This window comes from Boleophthalmus pectinirostris, unplaced genomic scaffold (genome assembly GCF_026225935.1).
Source record: "Boleophthalmus pectinirostris isolate CB_2022bp ecotype Guang Dong unplaced genomic scaffold, ASM2622593v1 HiC_scaffold_19, whole genome shotgun sequence".
In the NCBI taxonomy this organism is placed as follows: Eukaryota; Metazoa; Chordata; class Actinopteri; order Gobiiformes; family Gobiidae; genus Boleophthalmus; species Boleophthalmus pectinirostris.
Window position 1 is genome coordinate 44,498,174 of NW_026571140.1, and position 8,840 is coordinate 44,507,013.

An 8,840-nucleotide genomic window follows, 5' to 3' on the forward strand; every position below is an offset into this window, starting at 1 on the left:
CACAGAAGAGTTTGTGTCGCTCTGTTTACCTCCGGAGGTCGAGGCCGAGAAGTGACACCGAGGATGAAGAATTTAATGGATTTAGTGATTTGGAGTGAGACGGAGAGTTTGGTTAAACTTGTTCTGTTGTTTATAGTTTATCTGAAGAACTGTTCATGTGTGACGTTCAGTCTGTTCTTCTATTGTTTTTACTACAACTTGACTTTACGCAGGAAATGTCTGCTCCTGCTCTCTCATGTTATCAAATACATTTCTCCCAAAAAGTGCGACTTACAGTCCAAAAAAAACAGGGTAAATGACATTTCTCTTCATTAAATCAAAGTAAAAAGTTTTCAAACACAGTACTTTCACATCAGAATCTGTTTTATTGCCTTTAGCAGTGACAAAAACTCAAACAAGAAGTTCTTCGGCAGTTCTGGTGCAACAGAAAATAAACTGATGAAATAAAACTAAATACTAAAACATTAACATGTAAGTACTAACAGTGCAGTGCAAAGAGGGATATTTATTTGACTCTGGGATATTGTGGGAAATTATATGCTGATCATGCTAAATTCACCTAACATTATAGACTTTAGAATGACATGGGTGGAAAACGTGTGATATCTATAGGTTTACATAACATGTTTTTCTTGCATAAAGAATATGTTTTTGGACTTTGAGATGCAAGGAGCAGCAAAACTGACATATGTGGTCCCCGTGGCATGGTCCCACCCATGATAAGGTGTACTGGGTCAGCAGTATTGTTCATTTTCTTGCTGTATATGCTAACTCAACAAGTTAATGTTTTGTCAAGATGTAGTATAAAGCTACCCCTGATTTTGAGTTGGGAGTAGAGGCGTCGTTCCGGGGTGACAGTTGTACATGGTAATCAACTTGAATCCTCTCAATGGAAAATGACGAAATAAAGTGGCTTGTTCTCTCGGATCTCTCGTGCTTCTTTCTAAGGACACGCATGGAACCTTCAGAAAAAACCCACAATATTCACTGTAACACATGACATTTTATAAGTTTTAATTCTGTTTTGGAGTACCAGCCCCTTTGCTCCCCGAGCCGAGTCACTCCCCCTTCAGAGCACGACTGAAGCTCCTGCACATCACGTCAGGTTTGTCCAGTCACTGTGTTCACTTTCGTCTCATGTTTTTACATATTTGTGGAGGATTGTCGTGTGGGAGCACGAGAGACGCTTGTGGGCGGAGTCTCGTACTACAGCGAAAAGTAAGGAGGGTTTGAAGAGGGTTCAGGATAAATCTCTAGATTACTCAAAGATGCAGGGATGACTAAAACCTCTCCAGAACAAAAAAATAAAAAATTGCAGCAGTTGTTTTTAACTTTGTTCTCCCTGTAGGGAAACTGTCCTGTGCATTTGCCGCGTCCTGCTGCAGTGGGCACGCGAGGCGCCGGGACCCACCTCTGGTCTTTTGTTTGTCAGTTTGTCAGGACCATCTCAGCGCCCGGAGGAAACCCACTGTTACGACCCGGTGGATCAAACATATTAAAGCTGACACAGGAGGCGGAAAGGTTACAAAAGTCACTTTTATTTGTAAGTCTTTTTAAGCGCCGGGCCGACCCCGTACACGATCGTAGAAGCCGGCGCCAACATCACTAACCTAAAGGGAAAAAGACGTCCTCAGACTAACCTGACCAAACAAAAGACACAGGACAGGTGCTCAGACAGGTGCGGCCTGCGGCGAGCAGCCGAGCCAAAGGGAGCGCACGAGGCGACGAGCGCGCCCAAGTGCACGGAGGGCGAGGCGAGCACAGCGAGAGCAGGAGCACGAGAGCGCAGGAGCCCACGCCTCTGACAGGCGGCATATTTATACCAGATCCAGCCACACCACAAAACATACACCGATATAAAAACGCACGAAGGACGTGCAAAGGAGCACCAGCACGTAACACCCACCCAGACACAAGGAGAACATGCAAACCCCACACAGAAAGGCCCGGGCGACCCGGCGACTGAACCCAGACCCTTCTTGCTGTGCAGTGTTTTGTTTGTTCTGAATGGCCTCCTCTTGAGTCACAGCTGAGCCTCCTCTGCAGCTGGAGATGTTCATTCACCATCAGAGGCTCTGGGCCTGAGGACAGAGAAGAAGAAGAAGAAGAGGAGGAGGGAAAGTTCTAGATCAACAACTTTCCAAATCATGACAAACATCAGAATCTAAGTTAAACCAACCAAAAAAACAAGTGAAGTCGAGTAAACAGACTCAATTCCCAACACAGACTTTGATAAGACGACAAAAAACCCTCCTTTAGACACTATCCTGTGATTTTCCACATTTAACTGTAGAACTCACTTTTTTATTCCCATGTGTCCTTATGTGTAGAATCCCTCAGCGGTCCAGGTCCGGTCCGGGCAGGTGCGCGCAGGTGCGGGCGGGCGCGGGCAGGTGCGGGCGGTTGTGGGCAGGTGCGGGCGGGCGCGGGCAGGTGCAGGCAGGTGCGGGTGGTTGTGGGCCTCCAAAAACGGAGCGGTGCAGGACTCTGTTGCTGTCGACTCCAATACAGAATAAATGAATCTTGGGTTCGTTACATAAAGAAAGAAAATAACAAAAGGACGACAGCAGCAATAAGGACGTAAAAAGGGCCGCACCTGTCCTGACTGAGAAAAGTGTATAAAGTGTGTGCTGACTTAAAACAGATAGAATAACTGAAAAATAAAGCCGACTACTACTTCGTGGGTTATTTTTAGAACATAACCCCCGCCAGAAACGATGGACCACTGTAAACATTTGTTTTTAAGTTCTCTGCTGAAAATCTTGTTGAAACGGCTGGGTGCGCACACTCACCTGCAGTCAGCCTCAGCCCGCCGCCACCTGCTCCGACGACGACCGACACGCTGCCGCCGCCTCCGCCTCCGACAAAGGACGCGCCGCCTTGTCCAATCTTAAATAAAATCCAGAGTAACCAGGCAGCGGGTCGTGTTCCTTATTTACTGGTCCAGCTCGCGTCCATCTCCTCGTCCTTCACTCTGACTCCTGGACGAGGCCCTGAGGTGAGACGTAACTCCATCAGAATGAACACTTGGACAAAGCGTTAAAAGTGCGTGCTACAGCGGCGAGTCAGATGGCCCCTGTGCACGTGTGGCTCTTCAGGACTCAGGGTGGAGTCGGTGTCACAGCACAGACCCACGGAACAGTGCAACTCATCACTCTCACTCAAACGGACAAACCCAACGACACAAAACCGCCCAAGAATCTGAAGAAGCAACGCACCCAAACGAGGACGCCGTCTCAGGGCGGGAGAATCTGCAGGTCAGGGGTCGCATCCTTCGACCCAAACGCTGGACTCACGGGAGGCGGGGCTTCTCTGTGACACAAACACAGATTATAGTTCATCTTTTTTTTTTTTACATTTTTTACCAGAGCCCGACCGATATATCAGTTGGCCGATATGGGCACCTGGAGGCATATCGACCGATATATTTGCTGATATGGGCCGATATTTCACGTGGGCAGGTTATATGTCGTTATAAATCTTAAGACTCTCTACATTGTTTATTTAATCCAATTTACAGACAGATAAATGTCCAAATGTGACTCCACATCAGTATTTATCTGTGGAGTCATTTGTGTGTGTGTGTGTGTGTGTTATTAGTTCAGATTTGTGATGTGGGAGGAGCCTGTGTGTGTGTGTGTTATTAGTTCAGACTTGTGATGTGGGAGGAGCCTGTGTGTGTGTGTGTTATTAGTTCAGACTTGTGATGTGGGAGGAGCCTGTGTGTGTGTGTGTGTTATTAGTTCAGACTTGTGATGTGGGAGGAGCCTGTGTGTGTGTGTGTTATTAGTTCAGACTTGTGATGTGGGAGGAGCCTGTGTGTGTGTGTGTTATTAGTTCAGACTTGTGATGTGGGAGGAGCCTGTGTGTGTGTGTGTTATTAGTTCAGACTTGTGATGTGGGAGGAGCCTGTGTGGGGCTGAGTGTTGGAAATATGTCGACTTTGAAGCTAGTTTTGTTTTTTTCTCATTGTTTCTTGATGATCTGCTGTAGCTCCGACACATAATCAGTCTGTTTTCTATTGGTCTGTTGTAAATTGACTCTATTGTTCGTATATTTGTGACTGGAGCTGCACTGATGTAAATGAGCTGTGAATAGAGGTGTGAATGATCCACATTTACACATAGAATTAATGACCGTGGCGCACAGCATTTACAGCTAAAGGTTAATAGCGGTAGTTTCTTTAGTGTGTGTAGTGATGGTCGGTCGTGAATGAAGCGGCTCTTAGATCCGGCTCTTTCAAGCGAATGACGGAAGCCGGATCCTTATTAGGAGTCGTGTTTTTTCTTTCTCACTTTTTTTCTCTTCACGTCGTGTTCAGACTCGTGGTAGTTTGACAGCGGCTAAAAATTAAACTTTGAGAAATTTGCGTGTGCATAAGATTAAAAAACGTGAATATTTGTAGTTCAGCATAAAATAAACCAGGACTAATCTTGGGCTTGAGAGACGGACAGAGATAGAGACCGAGTCCCGACACTCAGTCCTGGTTCAGTTCTGGTTTAGTCCTGTTTTACACATGGTTTAGATGTGGTTTAGTCCTGGTTTAGTCCTTTTTCAGTCCTGGTTCAGTTCTGGTTTAGTCCTGTTTGCAACAAAACAATCTGAAGCGTCACTTGGGACCCAAAAGAGCCGTCTGCTTTTAGTGAGCCGAGCCAAAAGAGCCGGTTCTCTAAAAAGAACTGGAATCCCCGTCACTAGTGTCTAGAATGTGATGCAAAAATTCCATTAGGCCGAACTTCTGTCTGTAAATCTGACGTAAAGAGGCAGAAGAACAATAAATGTTTCCTAAATAAACCCAATTTAAAATCCACCAGAGCCAAACCAAAGTTTTTTAAACAATTCAAGATTTACAGTGAATTTTTACATCACTAAATATATCGGCGATTATATCGGCAGCTCCAACCCCCATTATATCGGTTTCATATCGGCAGCAACAAAATCCATATCGGTCAGGGTCTAGTTTTTACCAACATCTTCAGTTAACAAAATGAAATTGCAGGAGAGGAGTCAAAAACTGTACTTGAATAAAAGCAAAGTTACTTCAAATTCATATTACTCAAGTAGAAGTACAAAGTAGTGCTCCAAGAAATTACTCAAGAGTTAGAAGTATTTGGGAAAAGTACAGTTACTTCCGTAAAAATATGACTCAAGTAGGAACAAAACTGAAAAGTCTGTTCCACGGTTCTTTTTTCAGACCCAGAGTTTGTTTTGGTCCTGACAGTTTGTTCTGCTTCCTGCTCCTCTTCCCCAGAGTCTCATGACAAAAGACCAGGGCAAAACTAAATTGAAAAAAATTGAAAATGTACTGTTTATATTTTATCCGTATGTAACTTGTGTCTTGTCTGTTTTTAAGCATATATTTTATATTTTTTTATTAGGGAAGGTGCTGAAAAATGGCATTTGTGCTAAAACACTCAAAACATCTGGTTTGTCTAATGTGATCGTGAAAAAACTAAACAACAAATAAAACAACAAAGCAAAAAAGAAAAAAAATATAGAAATCTTATTCAGACTGGTACATTTACTGAAGAAATATGTAAACGTTAAATGATAAAAGGCTGGACAATATCTGGGTTTCACGTGACGTCACAGGGCGACGTTTGTCAAATCAGACGGAGGGCAGGAAGTGATGTGTTGTGTAGTTTACGGCTGTGCCAATCGTTCTAACCGAGAGAAGGAAAAGCGATTTTTTTAGAGTACCGAATATAGTCGTCCACAAAGATCAGAAATGGGAAAAGCAGACAGAACAACAACAGAACAAAAGTGGATTACAAACCTGTTTGCGGTCGGGAGGAGCAGAATTCGCTAATGCTCGTGTCTGCAGTGAACACTTCGACAAAGGTTTGTTACAAAGATAAATTGTTTTTTTGTGGTTTACCTAAACATAAACGAATCATTAACGACTAACTGCTGACGACGTTTGTTGACATTAAATAGTTCAGATCGAGGTCACTGCCGATACACTGCAGTTTTTCCCATAACAGTCGATACACATAAAATAAGAGAAAAACTCACCCCGGCCAAGACCAAACCATAATCATCATTTAGGCGTTTTGCACCGAGGTTGTGGACCCATCCACTGCCAAAAAAAGTTCTATGCCTCCAAACTTTTGTACACCTTCATCTGTTGTCTGGTGTAGAACGATGTCTGAAGAGCTAAATAGTTGGTGATCTCCTCTGCCTCGATTGTCAGCAAATCTTTTACTTCAGTTGAAAATTCTCTCATTTTCAATAAGATCAGGGTCATGGCCAATATATTTGTCGACTAACTGCTCGTACTTTTGCCTCGCTCCTGGCTCTAAATCCTGACAATAAGAACTCTTCTCCGTATCTGTGTTCTCCAGAACCGTGTTTGTTTGTCGTGTTTGTCTTCACTTCCTGCCCTCCGCCTGAAATTCGCGCATAATCATGATCACGTGACTGAAACCCTCCTATTCATGCACAGACTTGGAAACGTTGTAATGTAAATAGAAAAGCTGTAACACGCGGGATTAGGAAGACCAGAATAAAACAAAGAACAAAACAAAACAAAAAAACATCTGGGACGTGTTTTTTGGTGGTTGGCAGAGGTGGGACGTGCAAGTCATGACTTTGGCTCGAGTCAGACTTGAGTCACTAGTTTTAGGACTTGAGACTTGATAAAATGGACTAAGACACTAAGACTTGGGACTCGACTTGGACTTGAAGGTCAATGACTTGTGTAGGAGCTATTTGCTTATTTTGTTGATTCTAAAATTTGTTTATTATTTTTGTTTGTTAGTTAGCTTACTAATTTAGTTTTGTTAATTTGTGTAATATATTTTGCTATGTTAATAATATTCTTGCTAATTTCTTAGTTTAAATTGGTATTATTTACGTTAGCACCTCCTTTTTGTTTTTGGTTTAATTCGGGTCACCTCTGGGATAAAAGAGGGTGGTACACGTAGACCAGAGTGACCTGGGGCCTATGGTTTTTACCAGTCACGAGGAGAGGCAGCAGGAGTCGCCTCAAACATGTTTTCCTTGTTGTTTGCCCAAACTGGAAAATAAACCTTGGAAAATCATCTTTTGTCATGGACATTGATTTGTACTGCGTAAACCACATACCCATGGTGCCCAAAGGTGATTATTTGAGTTATGTTTAGTTCTGAGTTTGCCCACGCTTTTGTTTGTTATTTTTATTTGACAAATAGTCACTTCAACTTGGAATTGACTCGGACTTGAGAAGCACTTTTAAATCTGAATTCTTTCCATTCTAATGATTCACACGCTTTTAAGTATTTGTCAAGACATTTAAAAACGAAAAATTTGCACTTCTACAACTCTTCTATACTCTATAAATCCTCAAATATAAATACGCAGATTTTTTAAGAACAATTTAGTTTAAAAATCATATAAACTGCAAAATTCCAAAGATTTATTTGGTACTTTAGTTTAAAGACTTGAAGCTCAAAGCAGACGACTTGGACTTGACTTGGACTTATGGACCAGTGACTCGAGACTCGACTTGGACTTGACTCGGAATTGAGGTCAAAGACTTGAGACTTGCAAAACGACGACTTGGTCCCACGTCTGATGGTTTTTCTGATTGTTCTGCAGAGACAATCAAATTTTTTTGTGTTTTGGTCGTTTTTAAGCAGATTTTCAGTATTTAACCAAAACAAATGACAGTTTATGTTTCTCTTTACTGTTGCAGGATCAGACTGGTCCAAAATATTGACACTTACGACATTTCTCGTATAAAACTGGGACAAAAGTGTTTTTCTATAAAGCTGTCATGGGGAAACGGACAAAACAAAACCACGTGGAGTTTGGATTAATAATAAATAATAAACAATAATATTAATAATAAAAAATGTAATTACAAAAAAATAATATATATATATATATATATATATATATATATAAAATAAAAATACAAAAATAAAATAAATACAATAAAAACAATAAATAAAAAAAAAAATAAAAAAAAATAATAAAATAAAAATAATAAATAAAATAAATAAATAAATAAATAATAAAAAAAGAATAATAAATTAAAAAAAAACAATACAAATAAAAAAAAATAAAAAAAATAATAAAATAAATAAAAATATAAAAAAATAATATAAAATACGATCTTATTCGAACTGGCACATTTACTGAAAAAAACCGTAAAAGTTAAATGATAAAAGTTGGTGCAGACACTTAGAAATGTTGAAGAAATGTAAAGTAAATAAAAATCCGGAACACGCTGCGGAAAAGCGGGAGGTGCGTTAGCTGAGCCGTTAGCATCGATACAGATTTACACACTGTGGTTCGGTTTAAACGCAAAACGAGCAGCTCCCTCTGCGAGTTCTGTCTCAAAAACACTCACCGAACCCGGAGAAGGCGGCTGCGGAGTCGGATCTGCGGGGAGTCGCACAGGCTCCATTTTCTCCTCCGAAGTTCGTGTCTCGCGTGTTTCTCATTCAAACGCAGCCGGAGCCGTCTCTTCCGGTTTTAAACCACGGGGGTCACAAAGCTCAGCGCTGATTGGCTGGGCTCGAACACGATCAGCCAATGGGATGAAGTGTTTGAGCCACGTGGTCAAATGTGATTTACATGAAGCTTAAACCGGAAAGTTGATGTGTACTTTATTATTATTATTATTATTATTAATTTATTTATTTTTATTATTATTTTTTTATTTATATAAACATATTCAGAAATACTTTTACTACTACTTAAAAATATTTGTATTTTTTAATTTAAATGTCCTTTTTTACATGATGTTCTATTCCGTCCTAATGTAGTTTCCTGTTTTTGTTTCATTCACATGTTTAACACAAACCCTGCACATTTATCACGAGCTCTTCTCTCAGACTGAAAACACTCCGTTC

At 41.0% G+C, this 8,840-nt stretch overlaps 1 long non-coding RNA gene and 1 other non-coding gene across 5 annotated transcripts; both read right to left on the reverse strand.

Annotated features, from left to right (window-relative positions):
- Positions 1–345: 345 nt before the first annotated feature.
- LOC110170672 (uncharacterized) lies at positions 346–8,452 on the reverse strand. 4 transcript variants are annotated; one of them, XR_008632331.1, is made up of 5 exons: positions 8,336–8,452; positions 3,219–3,312; positions 2,793–2,993; positions 2,301–2,493; positions 346–2,081 (listed from the first exon to the last, which is right to left on the reverse strand). It is a non-coding gene; the product is annotated as an uncharacterized LOC110170672 (long non-coding RNA). The 4 variants fall into 4 exon arrangements; XR_008632330.1 differs by having other exon boundaries at positions 2,301–2,500; XR_008632332.1 differs by having other exon boundaries at positions 2,301–2,522.
- Positions 3,060–3,162, reverse strand: LOC129409317 (small nucleolar RNA SNORD67). Its single transcript, XR_008632361.1, has one exon. It is a non-coding gene; the product is annotated as a small nucleolar RNA SNORD67 (small nucleolar RNA).
- Positions 8,453–8,840: the final 388 nt, after the last annotated feature.